Here is a 21,132-nt window from a genome sequence, read left to right on the forward strand (position 1 = left end):
TTCTGTCGCGTTTCTGGGAGTGCGGGGGCGGCCCCGGGTGGGGGTCACCCCCACCCTCAGCGCCCGCCGCGGTGCCTGGCGCCCCAGCCCGCACTGTGGGGCCTCCTCTTGTCCCGAGCCGCGACACCGCCGCCACGCGGCAGCATGCGTGGCTTCTGGACTGTCAGGTCTCAGACCAAAGGTCTGCTCTGTGGGAACCGACACGCTGGAGGAAACCTTGAGAGTCTGAGAGGGGAGGGAGTTGCAGAAGAAGGCCAGGATGTCATTTTGAGGGAGTATGTGACCAGAACTCGTCCCGTTGCTTTTGGGGTTCTATGGGCTACACGCAGGAATCTTTGGTGGTGGCACCTGATGTTGGGGGATCCGGAGTCACACCCAGACCTGCTCCACAGGCCTCCTTTGACTTTTCTCTTCGGATTCATTATTTTTAAAAAGTGTCTCTTATCTCTAGTATTGCATTTTCTTTTCTCTCTCTTTTCAAGCAGATGATGGGAGTCCAAGTATTAAGGTGACATGTGTTGCCCGTGCCCCCCTACCCCCTGTGTTCTTATTCATTTACCTCTCATGTTGTTCCAGCGTATTGTGGGGGCACCAATGTTAAGGTCGGGTACATCGCCCTCTCCCCGCCTCCCCCCTCGGGTCAGAGCTTCAAGTGCGCCCATCCCCCAGTGGGTGCGCACCCACCCCGTTCCTAAGGGATGTGTATGCCCATCCCCTCCCCACGCCCGCCCGACACCCACCCGATGAAGGTGATTCCTCTGTGTCCACTTAGGTGTCCATCGGTTCGTACCCATTTGCCGGTGAGCGCGAGCACGTGGTGCTCGTGTGTCCATTCTTGGGATACCTGGCTTACTGGAACGGGTTCCAGCTCTGGCCAGGAGAACCACGAGAGGTGCCCTCTCACCGCTGTTCCTCACAGCCGAATAGCACTCCGTGGTGTCCACGCGCCACATTTTATTGACGCACTCGTGGGTCGATGGGCACTCGGGTCACTTCCAGGTCTTTGCGATTGTGACTTGTGCCCTGACTCTAACCCTAACCCTTACCCAGCCCGTCTCCTCCTCGGCCCCTGCCTGACTGACTCCTTCCCGCCCGGCCTGTCACCTGTCACCTGTCACCGTCCTCGGCCCCTGCCTGACGGGGCTCCTCCGTCGCCTGGGCCTTCCAAGGGCTTGGTGTGGACGCTGCTTCCAGGACGCCCTCCCAGGAACCCGGTAGCAGGGTGGCCGCAGCGTCTCGCGCAACCCAACCGTCCGCCTGCCGCCCTCGCTAAGTGGCCTGCGGGGGACGTGCTCCCGCTGTGCCGCGGGGGCCCAGCCTGGTGTCTTCTCTGAGGCCCCGCGGCTGCCACTCCCCGCAAGGGGGGAGCCGCGGAGGTGGGGACCGGCTCCTCATGGGGACGTACACCCAGCTCTCCACGTCGGATTCCGGGGCTCTCTGTCCTGCCAGAAGGCCCAGCTGGCCTGCGGGTCCTTAGAGTGGCAAAATCATCCGAAAACTGAGATTGAGGGTCCGGTGGGTGTCTGCACTTTTGTGCTGGGCACCCCAGGGAGGCCCGGGGGCTGGCTGGACAACGCGGTCTGCTGGGCTGGGGGGGGGTTTGGAGGAGCAACTGATGCCCTTTGCACTTTGGGTAGCAAGTGTCTGAGGTGTCTCTGGGCCCTGCGCCATGTGGGGGCGGGGGCGGGGGCAGGGTGGGAGGAGGAGGAGGAGTAGGAGGAGGAGGAGGAGGAGGAGGCGGGAAGGGCCGTGGCCTGCAGTCGTGTTCCCCGGGGTGGCACAGCATGTGGCTTCTTCCACGGGCTGCTTGGCCTGGGCTCCCTGCACCTGGGCCTTTGGAGGACTGGCCCTGTGCTTGCCAACACTTCCTGCAGGGACCCAGAGCTGGGAGGTTGCATCTCTCAGCCCTGGGTCGGGCAGAGCCCCAGCGGGCCATGCCCACAACCTCTCTCAGCACGGGTCCCCCAGAAGGCTCCTTTGGGACGAGGATTCTCTTGCGGGTGACTCTTTAAGGTCTGGCCCCTGGATGGAGGGGCACCAGGAGTAGAGGAGCAGGAAGGGGAAGGGGGTGGCCATGCGAGGGGACACTTTCAGGCCAAGTCCCAGCTTCAGCCTGATCCTCCTAGGAACCCCGGGGTGGACATCACACCTCCTGGTTGCCCCGCTCTGAGACAAGGAGCCGGGCTTCGCATTCCCACAGCAGCCAGTCGTGGGCTGAGGACACCTGGGGCGTTGGGAACTCCCTGGCTTCTCCTTGGTTTAACATCTGGAGCTGCTTGGGAATTGTGCCGCCACACACACCCGAGTGCAGGTGTCTTCTGCACAGACTGCGGGCCTCGCTCTTCTGAATGCCGCTAGCTCGCCACCCACCCACGGGTGAACCTGGTCAGGGTGCTTTCTCTCAGGGGCAGACTCTGATCCGGGCGGGCTACCGGTGTGTCTCTGTTTGCTCCTTTCTTTCTTCCATTTCGGGAAAGGCTTCCCTACTGGGTGTGGAAATCTCCTATGCCTTTCCTCGCCTATTCTGTCAGCTTTCAAATTCTCTTTCAGTTGCCACCCTCACAGATGGATTAGGAAACTCTTTCCGGTGCACTCATTAGTGAAATGACCTCAATGACGCTGGAATCCAATATCTAATCGCCGATTGTTAGCGAGTCCACACGCCAGGGTGGTCGGGGTCCAATGCAGCCCCGGCCAGGCCCAGGTCCCTTGGACTGGGCCACAGGAGGACACAGAGGAGGGTCCCGGCCCCCACGAAGCGGTGCCGGCAGTTCTCCAAGGGCTCGGGGGTTTTCCAGAGGGAGGAGATGGAGGGGACTGATTTCTTCAGCGCCCCACAAACCACGCCACCCCACCCCACCCATGGGACACATCCCGAGAGAGAGAGAGAGACGCCCCATACACTCGCTCCCCTCCCCCGTGCGCTGTGCCCCAGCCCTGGCCCGGGGGAACAGGCGGCCGCCCGGCCACAGGGTGGGGGGAGCAGCTGAAAGGGGTTGTGGGGGAGGGCGGCCCCTGGCTGGGGTCAAAGGGCGAGCGCCCCGCCCGCCCGCGCGCAGTCAGCGGCGCTGGGGGTGGGGGCGGGGAGGTGAAGGAGGCCAGGCGAGGAGAGGAGGGGGGCTGGAAGGTCTCCACCTTGGCGGGTCCAGCCGTGGAGGCGCATCTTGTGTGAGTGTGAGTGAGAGACTGAGTGTGAGTGTGTGTGTATAGAGAGACAGCCCCCAACCCCGGCCCGCCGCTCCCTGCCCGCCCCGCCTGTCACCCCCGTCCCTGGGAGCCCGCCGGACCCGGCCGGCGAACTCAACAGGCCCGGCCCGGCGCGGGTCAGCGCCGGCGCGGGGCCTGGGGCGGGAGGAGGCGGCGGGGAAGCGCAGAGAGGCTCCGCTTCTTGAGCGGGGCAGGGGCGCCCTCCGCCGTCCACGGCCACACCACCCCGAACGCGCCCGATCTCGGAAGCTAAGCAGGGTCGGGCCTGGTTAGAACTTGGATGGGAGACCGCCCGGGAATACCGGGTGCCGTAGGCTTCTTCTTCTTCTTTTTTTTTTTTTTTGCCTCTGGTTCTGTCGCGTTTCTGGGAGTGCGGGGGCGGCCCCGGGTGGGGGTGACCCCCACCCTCAGCGCCCGCCGCGGTGCCTGGCGCCCCAGCCCGCACTGTGGGGCCTCCTCTTGTCCCGAGCCGCGACACCGCCGCCACGCGGCAGCATGCGTGGCTTCTGGACTGTCAGGTCTCAGACCAAAGGTCTGCTCTGTGGGAACCGACACGCTGGAGGAAACCTTGAGAGTCTGAGAGGGGAGGGAGTTGCAGAAGAAGGCCAGGATGTCATTTTGAGGGAGTATGTGACCAGAACTCGTCCCGTTGCTTTTGGGGTTCTATGGGCTACACGCAGGAATCTTTGGTGGTGGCACCTGATGTTGGGGGATCCGGAGTCACACCCAGACCTGCTCCACAGGCCTCCTTTGACTTTTCTCTTCGGATTCATTATTTTTAAAAAGTGTCTCTTATCTCTAGTATTGCATTTTCTTTTCTCTCTCTTTTCAAGCAGATGATGGGAGTCCAAGTATTAAGGTGACATGTGTTGCCCGTGCCCCCCTACCCCCTGTGTTCTTATTCATTTACCTCTCATGTTGTTCCAGCGTATTGTGGGGGCACCAATGTTAAGGTCGGGTACATCGCCCTCTCCCCGCCTCCCCCCTCGGGTCAGAGCTTCAAGTGCGCCCATCCCCCAGTGGGTGCGCACCCACCCCGTTCCTAAGGGATGTGTATGCCCATCCCCTCCCCACGCCCGCCCGACACCCACCCGATGAAGGTGATTCCTCTGTGTCCACTTAGGTGTCCATCGGTTCGTACCCATTTGCCGGTGAGCGCGAGCACGTGGTGCTCGTGTGTCCATTCTTGGGATACCTGGCTTACTGGAACGGGTTCCAGCTCTGGCCAGGAGAACCACGAGAGGTGCCCTCTCACCGCTGTTCCTCACAGCCGAATAGCACTCCGTGGTGTCCACGCGCCACATTTTATTGACGCACTCGTGGGTCGATGGGCACTCGGGTCACTTCCAGGTCTTTGCGATTGTGACTTGTGCCCTGACTCTAACCCTAACCCTTACCCAGCCCGTCTCCTCCTCGGCCCCTGCCTGACTGACTCCTTCCCGCCCGGCCTGTCACCTGTCACCTGTCACCGTCCTCGGCCCCTGCCTGACGGGGCTCCTCCGTCGCCTGGGCCTTCCAAGGGCTTGGTGTGGACGCTGCTTTCAGGACGCCCTCCCAGGAACCCGGTAGCAGGGTGGCCGCAGCGTCTCGCGCAACCCAACCGTCCGCCTGCCGCCCTCGCTAAGTGGCCTGCGGGGGACGTGCTCCCGCTGTGCCGCGGGGGCCCAGCCTGGTGTCTTCTCTGAGGCCCCGCGGCTGCCACTCCCCGCAAGGGGGGAGCCGCGGAGGTGGGGACCGGCTCCTCATGGGGACGTACACCCAGCTCTCCACGTCGGATTCCGGGGCTCTCTGTCCTGCCAGAAGGCCCAGCTGGCCTGCGGGTCCTTAGAGTGGCAAAAACATCCGAAAACTGAGATTGAGGGTCCGGTGGGTGTCTGCACTTTTGTGCTGGGCACCCCAGGGAGGCCCGGGGGCTGGCTGGACAACGCGGTCTGCTGGGCTGGGGGGGGGTTTGGAGGAGCAACTGATGCCCTTTGCACTTTGGGTAGCAAGTGTCTGAGGTGTCTCTGGGCCCTGCGCCATGTGGGGGCGGGGGCGGGGGCAGGGTGGGAGGAGGAGGAGGAGGAGGAGGAGGAGGAGGAGGAGGAGGAGGAGGCGGGAAGGGCCGTGGCCTGCAGTCGTGTTCCCCGGGGTGGCACAGCAGGTGGCTTCTTCCACGGGCTGCTTGGCCTGGGCTCCCTGCACCTGGGCCTTTGGAGGACTGGCCCTGTGCTTGCCAACACTTCCTGCAGGGACCCAGAGCTGGGAGGTTGCATCTCTCAGCCCTGGGTCGGGCAGAGCCCCAGCGGGCCATGCCCACAACCTCTCTCAGCACGGGTCCCCCAGAAGGCTCCTTTGGGACCAGGATTCTCTTGCGGGTGACTCTTTAAGGTCTGGCCCCTGGATGGAGGGGCACCAGGAGTAGAGGAGCAGGAAGGGGAAGGGGGTGGCCATGCGAGGGGACACTTTCAGGCCAAGTCCCAGCTTCAGCCTGATCCTCCTAGGAACCCCGGGGTGGACATCACACCTCCTGGTTGCCCCGCTCTGAGACAAGGAGCCGGGCTTCGCATTCCCACAGCAGCCAGTCGTGGGCTGAGGACACCTGGGGCGTTGGGAACTCCCTGGCTTCTCCTTGGTTTAACATCTGGAGCTGCTTGGGAATTGTGCCGCCACACACACCCGAGTGCAGGTGTCTTCTGCACAGACTGCGGGCCTCGCTCTTCTGAATGCCGCTAGCTCGCCACCCACCCACGGGTGAACCTGGTCAGGGTGCTTTCTCTCAGGGGCAGACTCTGATCCGGGCGGGCTACCGGTGTGTCTCTGTTTGCTCCTTTCTTTCTTCCATTTCGGGAAAGGCTTCCCTACTGGGTGTGGAAATCTCCTATGCCTTTCCTCGCCTATTCTGTCAGCTTTCAAATTCTCTTTCAGTTGCCACCCTCACAGATGGATTAGGAAACTCTTTCCGGTGCACTCATTAGTGAAATGACCTCAATGACGCTGGAATCCAATATCTAATCGCCGATTGTTAGCGAGTCCACACGCCAGGGTGGTTGGGGTCCAATGCAGCCCCGGCCAGGCCCAGGCCCCTTGGACTGGGCCACAGGAGGACACAGAGGAGGGTCCCGGCCCCCACGGTAGCGTTGCCGGCAGTTCTCCAAGGGCTCGGGGGTTTTCCAGAGGGAGGAGATGGAGGGGACTGATTTCTTCAGCGCCCCACAAACCACGCCACCCCACCCCACCCATGGGACACATCCCGAGAGAGAGAGAGAGAGAGACGCCCCATACACTCGCTCCCCTCCCCCGTGCGCTGTGCCCCAGCCCTGGCCCGGGGGAACAGGCGGCCGCCCGGCCACAGGGTGGGGGGAGCAGCTGAAAGGGGTTGTGGGGGAGGGCGGCCCCTGGCTGGGGTCAAAGGGCGAGCGCCCCGCCCGCCCGCGCGCAGTCAGCGGCGCTGGGGGTGGGGGCGGGGAGGTGAAGGAGGCCAGGCGAGGAGAGGAGGGGGGCTGGAAGGTCTCCACCTTGGCGGGTCCAGCCGTGGAGGCGCATCTTGTGTGAGTGTGAGTGAGAGACTGAGTGTGAGTGTGTGTGTATAGAGAGACAGCCCCCAACCCCGGCCCGCCGCTCCCTGCCCGCCCCGCCTGTCACCCCCGTCCCTGGGAGCCCGCCGGACCCGGCCGGCGAACTCAACAGGCCCGGCCCGGCGCGGGTCAGCGCCGGCGCGGGGCCTGGGGCGGGAGGAGGCGGCGGGGAAGCGCAGAGAGGCTCCGCTTCTTGAGCGGGGCAGGGGCGCCCTCCGCCGTCCACGGCCACACCACCCCGAACGCGCCCGATCTCGGAAGCTAAGCAGGGTCGGGCCTGGTTAGAACTTGGATGGGAGACCGCCCGGGAATACCGGGTGCCGTAGGCTTCTTCTTCTTCTTTTTTTTTTTTTTTTGCCTCTGGTTCTGTCGTGTTTCTGGGAGTGCGGGGGCGGCCCCGGGTGGGGGTCACCCCCACCCTCAGCGCCCGCCGCGGTGCCTGGCGCCCCAGCCCGCACTGTGGGGCCTCCTCTTGTCCCGAGCCGCGACACCGCCGCCACGCGGCAGCATGCGTGGCTTCTGGACTGTCAGGTCTCAGACCAAAGGTCTGCTCTGTGGGAACCGACACGCTGGAGGAAACCTTGAGAGTCTGAGAGGGGAGGGAGTTGCAGAAGAAGGCCAGGATGTCATTTTGAGGGAGTATGTGACCAGAACTCGTCCCGTTGCTTTTGGGGTTCTATGGGCTACACGCAGGAATCTTTGGTGGTGGCACCTGATGTTGGGGGATCCGGAGTCACACCCAGACCTGCTCCACAGGCCTCCTTTGACTTTTCTCTTCGGATTCATTATTTTTAAAAAGTGTCTCTTATCTCTAGTATTGCATTTTCTTTTCTCTCTCTTTTCAAGCAGATGATGGGAGTCCAAGTATTAAGGTGACATGTGTTGCCCGTGCCCCCCTACCCCCTGTGTTCTTATTCATTTACCTCTCATGTTGTTCCAGCGTATTGTGGGGGCACCAATGTTAAGGTCGGGTACATCGCCCTCTCCCCGCCTCCCCCCTCGGGTCAGAGCTTCAAGTGCGCCCATCCCCCAGTGGGTGCGCACCCACCCCGTTCCTAAGGGATGTGTATGCCCATCCCCTCCCCACGCCCGCCCGACACCCACCCGATGAAGGTGATTCCTCTGTGTCCACTTAGGTGTCCATCGGTTCGTACCCATTTGCCGGTGAGCGCGAGCACGTGGTGCTCGTGTGTCCATTCTTGGGATACCTGGCTTACTGGAACGGGTTCCAGCTCTGGCCAGGAGAACCACGAGAGGTGCCCTCTCACCGCTGTTCCTCACAGCCGAATAGCACTCCGTGGTGTCCACGCGCCACATTTTATTGACGCACTCGTGGGTCGATGGGCACTCGGGTCACTTCCAGGTCTTTGCGATTGTGACTTGTGCCCTGACTCTAACCCTAACCCTTACCCAGCCCGTCTCCTCCTCGGCCCCTGCCTGACTGACTCCTTCCCGCCCGGCCTGTCACCTGTCACCTGTCACCGTCCTCGGCCCCTGCCTGACGGGGCTCCTCCGTCGCCTGGGCCTTCCAAGGGCTTGGTGTGGACGCTGCTTCCAGGACGCCCTCCCAGGAACCCGGTAGCAGGGTGGCCGCAGCGTCTCGCGCAACCCAACCGTCCGCCTGCCGCCCTCGCTAAGTGGCCTGCGGGGGACGTGCTCCCGCTGTGCCGCGGGGGCCCAGCCTGGTGTCTTCTCTGAGGCCCCGCGGCTGCCACTCCCCGCAAGGGGGGAGCCGCGGAGGTGGGGACCGGCTCCTCATGGGGACGTACACCCAGCTCTCCACGTCGGATTCCGGGGCTCTCTGTCCTGCCAGAAGGCCCAGCTGGCCTGCGGGTCCTTAGAGTGGCAAAATCATCCGAAAACTGAGATTGAGGGTCCGGTGGGTGTCTGCACTTTTGTGCTGGGCACCCCAGGGAGGCCCGGGGGCTGGCTGGACAACGCGGTCTGCTGGGCTGGGGGGGGGTTTGGAGGAGCAACTGATGCCCTTTGCACTTTGGGTAGCAAGTGTCTGAGGTGTCTCTGGGCCCTGCGCCATGTGGGGGCGGGGGCGGGGGCAGGGTGGGAGGAGGAGGAGGAGTAGGAGGAGGAGGAGGAGGAGGAGGCGGGAAGGGCCGTGGCCTGCAGTCGTGTTCCCCGGGGTGGCACAGCATGTGGCTTCTTCCACGGGCTGCTTGGCCTGGGCTCCCTGCACCTGGGCCTTTGGAGGACTGGCCCTGTGCTTGCCAACACTTCCTGCAGGGACCCAGAGCTGGGAGGTTGCATCTCTCAGCCCTGGGTCGGGCAGAGCCCCAGCGGGCCATGCCCACAACCTCTCTCAGCACGGGTCCCCCAGAAGGCTCCTTTGGGACGAGGATTCTCTTGCGGGTGACTCTTTAAGGTCTGGCCCCTGGATGGAGGGGCACCAGGAGTAGAGGAGCAGGAAGGGGAAGGGGGTGGCCATGCGAGGGGACACTTTCAGGCCAAGTCCCAGCTTCAGCCTGATCCTCCTAGGAACCCCGGGGTGGACATCACACCTCCTGGTTGCCCCGCTCTGAGACAAGGAGCCGGGCTTCGCATTCCCACAGCAGCCAGTCGTGGGCTGAGGACACCTGGGGCGTTGGGAACTCCCTGGCTTCTCCTTGGTTTAACATCTGGAGCTGCTTGGGAATTGTGCCGCCACACACACCCGAGTGCAGGTGTCTTCTGCACAGACTGCGGGCCTCGCTCTTCTGAATGCCGCTAGCTCGCCACCCACCCACGGGTGAACCTGGTCAGGGTGCTTTCTCTCAGGGGCAGACTCTGATCCGGGCGGGCTACCGGTGTGTCTCTGTTTGCTCCTTTCTTTCTTCCATTTCGGGAAAGGCTTCCCTACTGGGTGTGGAAATCTCCTATGCCTTTCCTCGCCTATTCTGTCAGCTTTCAAATTCTCTTTCAGTTGCCACCCTCACAGATGGATTAGGAAACTCTTTCCGGTGCACTCATTAGTGAAATGACCTCAATGACGCTGGAATCCAATATCTAATCGCCGATTGTTAGCGAGTCCACACGCCAGGGTGGTCGGGGTCCAATGCAGCCCCGGCCAGGCCCAGGTCCCTTGGACTGGGCCACAGGAGGACACAGAGGAGGGTCCCGGCCCCCACGAAGCGGTGCCGGCAGTTCTCCAAGGGCTCGGGGGTTTTCCAGAGGGAGGAGATGGAGGGGACTGATTTCTTCAGCGCCCCACAAACCACGCCACCCCACCCCACCCATGGGACACATCCCGAGAGAGAGAGAGAGACGCCCCATACACTCGCTCCCCTCCCCCGTGCGCTGTGCCCCAGCCCTGGCCCGGGGGAACAGGCGGCCGCCCGGCCACAGGGTGGGGGGAGCAGCTGAAAGGGGTTGTGGGGGAGGGCGGCCCCTGGCTGGGGTCAAAGGGCGAGCGCCCCGCCCGCCCGCGCGCAGTCAGCGGCGCTGGGGGTGGGGGCGGGGAGGTGAAGGAGGCCAGGCGAGGAGAGGAGGGGGGCTGGAAGGTCTCCACCTTGGCGGGTCCAGCCGTGGAGGCGCATCTTGTGTGAGTGTGAGTGAGAGACTGAGTGTGAGTGTGTGTGTATAGAGAGACAGCCCCCAACCCCGGCCCGCCGCTCCCTGCCCGCCCCGCCTGTCACCCCCGTCCCTGGGAGCCCGCCGGACCCGGCCGGCGAACTCAACAGGCCCGGCCCGGCGCGGGTCAGCGCCGGCGCGGGGCCTGGGGCGGGAGGAGGCGGCGGGGAAGCGCAGAGAGGCTCCGCTTCTTGAGCGGGGCAGGGGCGCCCTCCGCCGTCCACGGCCACACCACCCCGAACGCGCCCGATCTCGGAAGCTAAGCAGGGTCGGGCCTGGTTAGAACTTGGATGGGAGACCGCCCGGGAATACCGGGTGCCGTAGGCTTCTTCTTCTTCTTTTTTTTTTTTTTTGCCTCTGGTTCTGTCGCGTTTCTGGGAGTGCGGGGGCGGCCCCGGGTGGGGGTGACCCCCACCCTCAGCGCCCGCCGCGGTGCCTGGCGCCCCAGCCCGCACTGTGGGGCCTCCTCTTGTCCCGAGCCGCGACACCGCCGCCACGCGGCAGCATGCGTGGCTTCTGGACTGTCAGGTCTCAGACCAAAGGTCTGCTCTGTGGGAACCGACACGCTGGAGGAAACCTTGAGAGTCTGAGAGGGGAGGGAGTTGCAGAAGAAGGCCAGGATGTCATTTTGAGGGAGTATGTGACCAGAACTCGTCCCGTTGCTTTTGGGGTTCTATGGGCTACACGCAGGAATCTTTGGTGGTGGCACCTGATGTTGGGGGATCCGGAGTCACACCCAGACCTGCTCCACAGGCCTCCTTTGACTTTTCTCTTCGGATTCATTATTTTTAAAAAGTGTCTCTTATCTCTAGTATTGCATTTTCTTTTCTCTCTCTTTTCAAGCAGATGATGGGAGTCCAAGTATTAAGGTGACATGTGTTGCCCGTGCCCCCCTACCCCCTGTGTTCTTATTCATTTACCTCTCATGTTGTTCCAGCGTATTGTGGGGGCACCAATGTTAAGGTCGGGTACATCGCCCTCTCCCCGCCTCCCCCCTCGGGTCAGAGCTTCAAGTGCGCCCATCCCCCAGTGGGTGCGCACCCACCCCGTTCCTAAGGGATGTGTATGCCCATCCCCTCCCCACGCCCGCCCGACACCCACCCGATGAAGGTGATTCCTCTGTGTCCACTTAGGTGTCCATCGGTTCGTACCCATTTGCCGGTGAGCGCGAGCACGTGGTGCTCGTGTGTCCATTCTTGGGATACCTGGCTTACTGGAACGGGTTCCAGCTCTGGCCAGGAGAACCACGAGAGGTGCCCTCTCACCGCTGTTCCTCACAGCCGAATAGCACTCCGTGGTGTCCACGCGCCACATTTTATTGACGCACTCGTGGGTCGATGGGCACTCGGGTCACTTCCAGGTCTTTGCGATTGTGACTTGTGCCCTGACTCTAACCCTAACCCTTACCCAGCCCGTCTCCTCCTCGGCCCCTGCCTGACTGACTCCTTCCCGCCCGGCCTGTCACCTGTCACCTGTCACCGTCCTCGGCCCCTGCCTGACGGGGCTCCTCCGTCGCCTGGGCCTTCCAAGGGCTTGGTGTGGACGCTGCTTTCAGGACGCCCTCCCAGGAACCCGGTAGCAGGGTGGCCGCAGCGTCTCGCGCAACCCAACCGTCCGCCTGCCGCCCTCGCTAAGTGGCCTGCGGGGGACGTGCTCCCGCTGTGCCGCGGGGGCCCAGCCTGGTGTCTTCTCTGAGGCCCCGCGGCTGCCACTCCCCGCAAGGGGGGAGCCGCGGAGGTGGGGACCGGCTCCTCATGGGGACGTACACCCAGCTCTCCACGTCGGATTCCGGGGCTCTCTGTCCTGCCAGAAGGCCCAGCTGGCCTGCGGGTCCTTAGAGTGGCAAAAACATCCGAAAACTGAGATTGAGGGTCCGGTGGGTGTCTGCACTTTTGTGCTGGGCACCCCAGGGAGGCCCGGGGGCTGGCTGGACAACGCGGTCTGCTGGGCTGGGGGGGGGTTTGGAGGAGCAACTGATGCCCTTTGCACTTTGGGTAGCAAGTGTCTGAGGTGTCTCTGGGCCCTGCGCCATGTGGGGGCGGGGGCGGGGGCAGGGTGGGAGGAGGAGGAGGAGGAGGAGGAGGAGGAGGAGGAGGAGGAGGAGGCGGGAAGGGCCGTGGCCTGCAGTCGTGTTCCCCGGGGTGGCACAGCAGGTGGCTTCTTCCACGGGCTGCTTGGCCTGGGCTCCCTGCACCTGGGCCTTTGGAGGACTGGCCCTGTGCTTGCCAACACTTCCTGCAGGGACCCAGAGCTGGGAGGTTGCATCTCTCAGCCCTGGGTCGGGCAGAGCCCCAGCGGGCCATGCCCACAACCTCTCTCAGCACGGGTCCCCCAGAAGGCTCCTTTGGGACCAGGATTCTCTTGCGGGTGACTCTTTAAGGTCTGGCCCCTGGATGGAGGGGCACCAGGAGTAGAGGAGCAGGAAGGGGAAGGGGGTGGCCATGCGAGGGGACACTTTCAGGCCAAGTCCCAGCTTCAGCCTGATCCTCCTAGGAACCCCGGGGTGGACATCACACCTCCTGGTTGCCCCGCTCTGAGACAAGGAGCCGGGCTTCGCATTCCCACAGCAGCCAGTCGTGGGCTGAGGACACCTGGGGCGTTGGGAACTCCCTGGCTTCTCCTTGGTTTAACATCTGGAGCTGCTTGGGAATTGTGCCGCCACACACACCCGAGTGCAGGTGTCTTCTGCACAGACTGCGGGCCTCGCTCTTCTGAATGCCGCTAGCTCGCCACCCACCCACGGGTGAACCTGGTCAGGGTGCTTTCTCTCAGGGGCAGACTCTGATCCGGGCGGGCTACCGGTGTGTCTCTGTTTGCTCCTTTCTTTCTTCCATTTCGGGAAAGGCTTCCCTACTGGGTGTGGAAATCTCCTATGCCTTTCCTCGCCTATTCTGTCAGCTTTCAAATTCTCTTTCAGTTGCCACCCTCACAGATGGATTAGGAAACTCTTTCCGGTGCACTCATTAGTGAAATGACCTCAATGACGCTGGAATCCAATATCTAATCGCCGATTGTTAGCGAGTCCACACGCCAGGGTGGTTGGGGTCCAATGCAGCCCCGGCCAGGCCCAGGCCCCTTGGACTGGGCCACAGGAGGACACAGAGGAGGGTCCCGGCCCCCACGGTAGCGTTGCCGGCAGTTCTCCAAGGGCTCGGGGGTTTTCCAGAGGGAGGAGATGGAGGGGACTGATTTCTTCAGCGCCCCACAAACCACGCCACCCCACCCCACCCATGGGACACATCCCGAGAGAGAGAGAGAGAGAGACGCCCCATACACTCGCTCCCCTCCCCCGTGCGCTGTGCCCCAGCCCTGGCCCGGGGGAACAGGCGGCCGCCCGGCCACAGGGTGGGGGGAGCAGCTGAAAGGGGTTGTGGGGGAGGGCGGCCCCTGGCTGGGGTCAAAGGGCGAGCGCCCCGCCCGCCCGCGCGCAGTCAGCGGCGCTGGGGGTGGGGGCGGGGAGGTGAAGGAGGCCAGGCGAGGAGAGGAGGGGGGCTGGAAGGTCTCCACCTTGGCGGGTCCAGCCGTGGAGGCGCATCTTGTGTGAGTGTGAGTGAGAGACTGAGTGTGAGTGTGTGTGTATAGAGAGACAGCCCCCAACCCCGGCCCGCCGCTCCCTGCCCGCCCCGCCTGTCACCCCCGTCCCTGGGAGCCCGCCGGACCCGGCCGGCGAACTCAACAGGCCCGGCCCGGCGCGGGTCAGCGCCGGCGCGGGGCCTGGGGCGGGAGGAGGCGGCGGGGAAGCGCAGAGAGGCTCCGCTTCTTGAGCGGGGCAGGGGCGCCCTCCGCCGTCCACGGCCACACCACCCCGAACGCGCCCGATCTCGGAAGCTAAGCAGGGTCGGGCCTGGTTAGAACTTGGATGGGAGACCGCCCGGGAATACCGGGTGCCGTAGGCTTCTTCTTCTTCTTTTTTTTTTTTTTTTTGCCTCTGGTTCTGTCGTGTTTCTGGGAGTGCGGGGGCGGCCCCGGGTGGGGGTCACCCCCACCCTCAGCGCCCGCCGCGGTGCCTGGCGCCCCAGCCCGCACTGTGGGGCCTCCTCTTGTCCCGAGCCGCGACACCGCCGCCACGCGGCAGCATGCGTGGCTTCTGGACTGTCAGGTCTCAGACCAAAGGTCTGCTCTGTGGGAACCGACACGCTGGAGGAAACCTTGAGAGTCTGAGAGGGGAGGGAGTTGCAGAAGAAGGCCAGGATGTCATTTTGAGGGAGTATGTGACCAGAACTCGTCCCGTTGCTTTTGGGGTTCTATGGGCTACACGCAGGAATCTTTGGTGGTGGCACCTGATGTTGGGGGATCCGGAGTCACACCCAGACCTGCTCCACAGGCCTCCTTTGACTTTTCTCTTCGGATTCATTATTTTTAAAAAGTGTCTCTTATCTCTAGTATTGCATTTTCTTTTCTCTCTCTTTTCAAGCAGATGATGGGAGTCCAAGTATTAAGGTGACATGTGTTGCCCGTGCCCCCCTACCCCCTGTGTTCTTATTCATTTACCTCTCATGTTGTTCCAGCGTATTGTGGGGGCACCAATGTTAAGGTCGGGTACATCGCCCTCTCCCCGCCTCCCCCCTCGGGTCAGAGCTTCAAGTGCGCCCATCCCCCAGTGGGTGCGCACCCACCCCGTTCCTAAGGGATGTGTATGCCCATCCCCTCCCCACGCCCGCCCGACACCCACCCGATGAAGGTGATTCCTCTGTGTCCACTTAGGTGTCCATCGGTTCGTACCCATTTGCCGGTGAGCGCGAGCACGTGGTGCTCGTGTGTCCATTCTTGGGATACCTGGCTTACTGGAACGGGTTCCAGCTCTGGCCAGGAGAACCACGAGAGGTGCCCTCTCACCGCTGTTCCTCACAGCCGAATAGCACTCCGTGGTGTCCACGCGCCACATTTTATTGACGCACTCGTGGGTCGATGGGCACTCGGGTCACTTCCAGGTCTTTGCGATTGTGACTTGTGCCCTGACTCTAACCCTAACCCTTACCCAGCCCGTCTCCTCCTCGGCCCCTGCCTGACTGACTCCTTCCCGCCCGGCCTGTCACCTGTCACCTGTCACCGTCCTCGGCCCCTGCCTGACGGGGCTCCTCCGTCGCCTGGGCCTTCCAAGGGCTTGGTGTGGACGCTGCTTCCAGGACGCCCTCCCAGGAACCCGGTAGCAGGGTGGCCGCAGCGTCTCGCGCAACCCAACCGTCCGCCTGCCGCCCTCGCTAAGTGGCCTGCGGGGGACGTGCTCCCGCTGTGCCGCGGGGGCCCAGCCTGGTGTCTTCTCTGAGGCCCCGCGGCTGCCACTCCCCGCAAGGGGGGAGCCGCGGAGGTGGGGACCGGCTCCTCATGGGGACGTACACCCAGCTCTCCACGTCGGATTCCGGGGCTCTCTGTCCTGCCAGAAGGCCCAGCTGGCCTGCGGGTCCTTAGAGTGGCAAAAACATCCGAAAACTGAGATTGAGGGTCCGGTGGGTGTCTGCACTTTTGTGCTGGGCACCCCAGGGAGGCCCGGGGGCTGGCTGGACAACGCGGTCTGCTGGGCTGGGGGGGGGTTTGGAGGAGCAACTGATGCCCTTTGCACTTTGGGTAGCAAGTGTCTGAGGTGTCTCTGGGCCCTGCGCCATGTGGGGGCGGGGGCGGGGGCAGGGTGGGAGGAGGAGGAGGAGGAGGAGGAGGAGGAGGAGGAGGAGGAGGAGGAGGAGGCGGGAAGGGCCGTGGCCTGCAGTCGTGTTCCCCGGGGTGGCACAGCATGTGGCTTCTTCCACGGGCTGCTTGGCCTGGGCTCCCTGCACCTGGGCCTTTGGAGGACTGGCCCTGTGCTTGCCAACACTTCCTGCAGGGACCCAGAGCTGGGAGGTTGCATCTCTCAGCCCTGGGTCGGGCAGAGCCCCAGCGGGCCATGCCCACAACCTCTCTCAGCACGGGTCCCCCAGAAGGCTCCTTTGGGACCAGGATTCTCTTGCGGGTGACTCTTTAAGGTCTGGCCCCTGGATGGAGGGGCACCAGGAGTAGAGGAGCAGGAAGGGGAAGGGGGTGGCCATGTGAGGGGACACTTTCAGGCCAAGTCCCAGCTTCAGCCTGATCCTCCTAGGAACCCCGGGGTGGACATCACACCTCCTGGTTGCCCCGCTCTGAGACAAGGAGCCGGGCTTCGCATTCCCACAGCAGCCAGTCGTGGGCTGAGGACACCTGGGGCGTTGGGAACTCCCTGGCTTCTCCTTGGTTTAACATCTGGAGCTGCTTGGGAATTGTGCCGCCACACACACCCGAGTGCAGGTGTCTTCTGCACAGACTGCGGGCCTCGCTCTTCTGAATGCCGCTAGCTCGCCACCCACCCACGGGTGAACCTGGTCAGGGTGCTTTCTCTCAGGGGCAGACTCTGATCCGGGCGGGCTACCGGTGTGTCTCTGTTTGCTCCTTTCTTTCTTCCATTTCGGGAAAGGCTTCCCTACTGGGTGTGGAAATCTCCTATGCCTTTCCTCGCCTATTCTGTCAGCTTTCAAATTCTCTTTCAGTTGCCACTCTCACAGATGGATTAGGAAACTCTTTCCGGTGCACTCATTAGTGAAATGACCTCAATGACGCTGGAATCCAATATCTAATCGCCGATTGTTAGCGAGTCCACACGCCAGGGTGGTTGGGGTCCAATGCAGCCCCGGCCAGGCCCAGGCCCCTTGGACTGGGCCACAGGAGGACACAGAGGAGGATCCCGGCCCCCACGGTAGCGTTGCCGGCAGTTCTCCAAGGGCTCGGGGGTTTTCCAGAGGGAGGAGATGGAGGGGACTGATTTCTTCAGCGCCCCACAAACCACGCCACCCCACCCCACCCATGGGACACATCCCGAGAGAGAGAGAGAGAGACGCCCCATACACTCGCTCCCCTCCCCCGTGCGCTGTGCCCCAGCCCTGGCCCGGGGGAACAGGCGGCCGCCCGGCCACAGGGTGGGGGGAGCAGCTGAAAGGGGTTGTGGTTGAGGGCGGCCCCTGGCTGGGGTCAAAGGGCGAGCGCCCCGCCCGCCCGTGCGCAGTCAGCGGCGCTGGGGGTGGGGGCGGGGAGGTGAAGGAGGCCAGGCGAGGAGAGGAGGGGGGCTGGAAGGTCTCCACCTTGGCGGGTCCAGCCGTGGAGGCGCATCTTGTGTGAGTGTGAGTGAGAGACTGAGTGTGAGTGTGTGTGTATAGAGAGACAGCCCCCAACCCCGGCCCGCCGCTCCCTGCCCGCCCCGCCTGTCACCCCCGTCCCTGGGAGCCCGCCGGACCCGGCCGGCGAACTCAACAGGCCCGGCCCGGCGCGGGTCAGCGCCGGCGCGGGGCCTGGGGCGGGAGGAGGCGGCGGGGAAGCGCAGAGAGGCTCCGCTTCTTGAGCGGGGCAGGGGCGCCCTCCGCCGTCCACGGCCACACCACCCCGAACGCGCCCGATCTCGGAAGCTAAGCAGGGTCGGGCCTGGTTAGAACTTGGATGGGAGACCGCCCGGGAATACCGGGTGCCGTAGGCTTCTTCTTCTTCTTTTTTTTTTTTTTTTGCCTCTGGTTCTGTCGCGTTTCTGGGAGTGCGGGGGCGGCCCCGGGTGGGGGTGACCCCCACCCTCAGCGCCCGCCGCGGTGCCTGGCGCCCCAGCCCGCACTGTGGGGCCTCCTCTTGTCCCGAGCCGCGACACCGCCGCCACGCGGCAGCATGCGTGGCTTCTGGACTGTCAGGTCTCAGACCAAAGGTCTGCTCTGTGGGAACCGACACGCTGGAGGAAACCTTGAGAGTCTGAGAGGGGAGGGAGTTGCAGAAGAAGGCCAGGATGTCATTTTGAGGGAGTATGTGACCAGAACTCGTCCCGTTGCTTTTGGGGTTCTATGGGCTACACGCAGGAATCTTTGGTGGTGGCACCTGATGTTGGGGGATCCGGAGTCACACCCAGACCTGCTCCACAGGCCTCCTTTGACTTTTCTCTTCGGATTCATTATTTTTAAAAAGTGTCTCTTATCTCTAGTATTGCATTTTCTTTTCTCTCTCTTTTCAAGCAGATGATGGGAGTCCAAGTATTAAGGTGACATGTGTTGCCCGTGCCCCCCTACCCCCTGTGTTCTTATTCATTTACCTCTCATGTTGTTCCAGCGTATTGTGGGGGCACCAATGTTAAGGTCGGGTACATCGCCCTCTCCCCGCCTCCCCCCTCGGGTCAGAGCTTCAAGTGCGCCCATCCCCCAGTGGGTGCGCACCCACCCCGTTCCTAAGGGATGTGTATGCCCATCCCCTCCCCACGCCCGCCCGACACCCACCCGATGAAGGTGATTCCTCTGTGTCCACTTAGGTGTCCATCGGTTCGTACCCATTTGCCGGTGAGCGCGAGCACGTGGTGCTCGTGTGTCCATTCTTGGGATACCTGGCTTACTGGAACGGGTTCCAGCTCTGGCCAGGAGAACCACGAGAGGTGCCCTCTCACCGCTGTTCCTCACAGCCGAATAGCACTCCGTGGTGTCCACGCGCCACATTTTATTGACGCACTCGTGGGTCGATGGGCACTCGGGTCACTTCCAGGTCTTTGCGATTGTGACTTGTGCCCTGACTCTAACCCTAACCCTTACCCAGCCCGTCTCCTCCTCGGCCCCTGCCTGACTGACTCCTTCCCGCCCGGCCTGTCACCTGTCACCTGTCACCGTCCTCGGCCCCTGCCTGACGGGGCTCCTCCGTCGCCTGGGCCTTCCAAGGGCTTGGTGTGGACGCTGCTTCCAGGACGCCCTCCCAGGAACCCGGTAGCAGGGTGGCCGCAGCGTCTCGCGCCACCCAGCAACCCAACCGTCCGCCTGCCGCCCTCGCTAAGTGGCCTGCGGGGGACGTGCTCCCGCTGTGCCGCGGGGGCCCAGCCTGGTGTCTTCTCTGAGGCCCCGCGGCTGCCACTCCCCGCAAGGGGGGAGCCGCGGAGGTGGGGACCGGCTCCTCATGGGGACGTACACCCAGCTCTCCACGTCGGATTCCGGGGCTCTCTGTCCTGCCAGAAGGCCCAGCTGGCCTGCGGGTCCTTAGAGTGGCAAAAACATCCGAAAACTGAGATTGAGGGTCCGGTGGGTGTCTGCACTTTTGTGCTGGGCACCCCAGGGAGGCCCGGGGGCTGGCTGGACAACGCGGTCTGCTGGGCTGGGGGGGGGGTTTGGAGGAGCAACTGATGCCCTTTGCACTTTGGGTAGCAAGTGTCTGAGGTGTCTCTGGGCCCTGCGCCATGTGGGGGCGGGGGCGGGGGCAGGGTGGGAGGAGGAGGAGGAGGAGGAGGAGGAGGAGGAGGAGGAGGCGGGAAGGGCCGTGGCCTGCAGTCGTGTTCCCCGGGGTGGCACAGCATGTGGCTTCTTCCACGGGCTGCTTGGCCTGGGCTCCCTGCACCTGGGCCTTTGGAGGACTGGCCCTGTGCTTGCCAACACTTCCTGCAGGGACCCAGAGCTGGGAGGTTGCATCTCTCAGCCCTGGGTCGGGCAGAGCCCCAGCGGGCCATGCCCACAACCTCTCTCAGCACGGGTCCCCCAGAAGGCTCCTTTGGGACCAGGATTCTCTTGCGGGTGACTCTTTAAGGTCTGGCCCCTGGATGGAGGGGCACCAGGAGTAGAGGAGCAGGAAGGGGAAGGGGGTGGCCATGCGAGGGGACACTTTCAGGCCAAGTCCCAGCTTCAGCCTGATCCTCCTAGGAACCCCGGGGTGGACATCACACCTCCTGGTTGCCCCGCTCTGAGACAAGGAGCCGGGCTTCGCATTCCCACAGCAGCCAGTCGTGGGCTGAGGACACCTGGGGCGTTGGGAACTCCCTGGCTTCTCCTTGGTTTAACATCTGGAGCTGCTTGGGAATTGTGCCGCCACACACACCCGAGTGCAGGTGTCTTCTGCACAGACTGCGGGCCTCGCTCTTCTGAATGCCGCTAGCTCGCCACCCACCCACGGGTGAACCTGGTCAGGGTGCTTTCTCTCAGGGGCAGACTCTGATCCGGGCGGGCTACCGGTGTGTCTCTGTTTGCTCCTTTCTTTCTTCCATTTCGGGAAAGGCTTCCCTACTGGGTGTGGAAATCTCCTATGCCTTTCCTCGCCTATTCTGTCAGCTTTCAAATTCTCTTTCAGTTGCCACCCTCACAGATGGATTAGGAAACTCTTTCCGGTGCACTCATTAGTGAAATGACCTCAATGACGCTGGAATCCAATATCTAATCGCCGATTGTTAGCGAGTCCACACGCCAGGGTGGTCGGGGTCCAATGCAGCCCCGGCCAGGCCCAGGTCCCTTGGACTGGGCCACAGGAGGACACAGAGGAGGGTCCCGGCCCCCACGAAGCGGTGCCGGCAGTTCTCCAAGGGCTCGGGGGTTTTCCAGAGGGAGGAGATGGAGGGGACTGATTTCTTCAGCGCCCCACAAACCACGCCACCCCACCCCACCCATGGGACACATCCCGAGAGAGAGAGAGACGCCCCATACACTCGCTCCCCTCCCCCGTGCGCTGTGCCCCAGCCCTGGCCCGGGGGAACAGGCGGCCGCCCGGCCACAGGGTGGGGGGAGCAGCTGAAAGGGGTTGTGGGGGAGGGCGGCCCCTGGCTGGGGTCAAAGGGCGAGCGCCCCGCCCGCCCGTGCGCAGTCAGCGGCGCTGGGGGTGGGGGCGGGGAGGTGAAGGAGGCCAGGCGAGGAGAGGAGGGGGGCTGGCAGGTCTCCACCTTGGCGGGTCCAGCCGTGGAGGCGCATCTTGTGTGAGTGTGAGTGAGCGACTGAGTGTGAGTGTGTGTGTATAGAGAGACAGCCCCCAACCCCGGCCCGCCGCTCCATGCCCGCCCCGCCTGTCACCCCCGTCCCTGGGAGCCCGCCGGACCCGGCCG

At 63.6% G+C, this 21,132-nt stretch overlaps 5 pseudogenes; all 5 read left to right on the forward strand.

Annotated features, from left to right (window-relative positions):
• Positions 1 to 3,415: 3,415 nt before the first annotated feature.
• On the forward strand, positions 3,416 to 3,524 carry LOC142872636 (uncharacterized; annotated as a pseudogene).
• Positions 3,525 to 6,984: 3,460 nt separating this feature from the next.
• On the forward strand, positions 6,985 to 7,093 carry LOC142872637 (uncharacterized; annotated as a pseudogene).
• Positions 7,094 to 10,543: 3,450 nt separating this feature from the next.
• LOC142872638 (uncharacterized) lies at positions 10,544 to 10,652 on the forward strand (annotated as a pseudogene).
• Positions 10,653 to 14,112: 3,460 nt separating this feature from the next.
• On the forward strand, positions 14,113 to 14,221 carry LOC142872639 (uncharacterized; annotated as a pseudogene).
• A 3,466-nt stretch (positions 14,222 to 17,687) lies between these two features.
• LOC142872640 (uncharacterized) lies at positions 17,688 to 17,796 on the forward strand (annotated as a pseudogene).
• Positions 17,797 to 21,132: the final 3,336 nt, after the last annotated feature.

Source organism: Microcebus murinus, chromosome 8, assembly GCF_040939455.1.
Source record: "Microcebus murinus isolate Inina chromosome 8, M.murinus_Inina_mat1.0, whole genome shotgun sequence".
NCBI classification, from domain to species: domain Eukaryota; kingdom Metazoa; phylum Chordata; class Mammalia; order Primates; family Cheirogaleidae; genus Microcebus; species Microcebus murinus.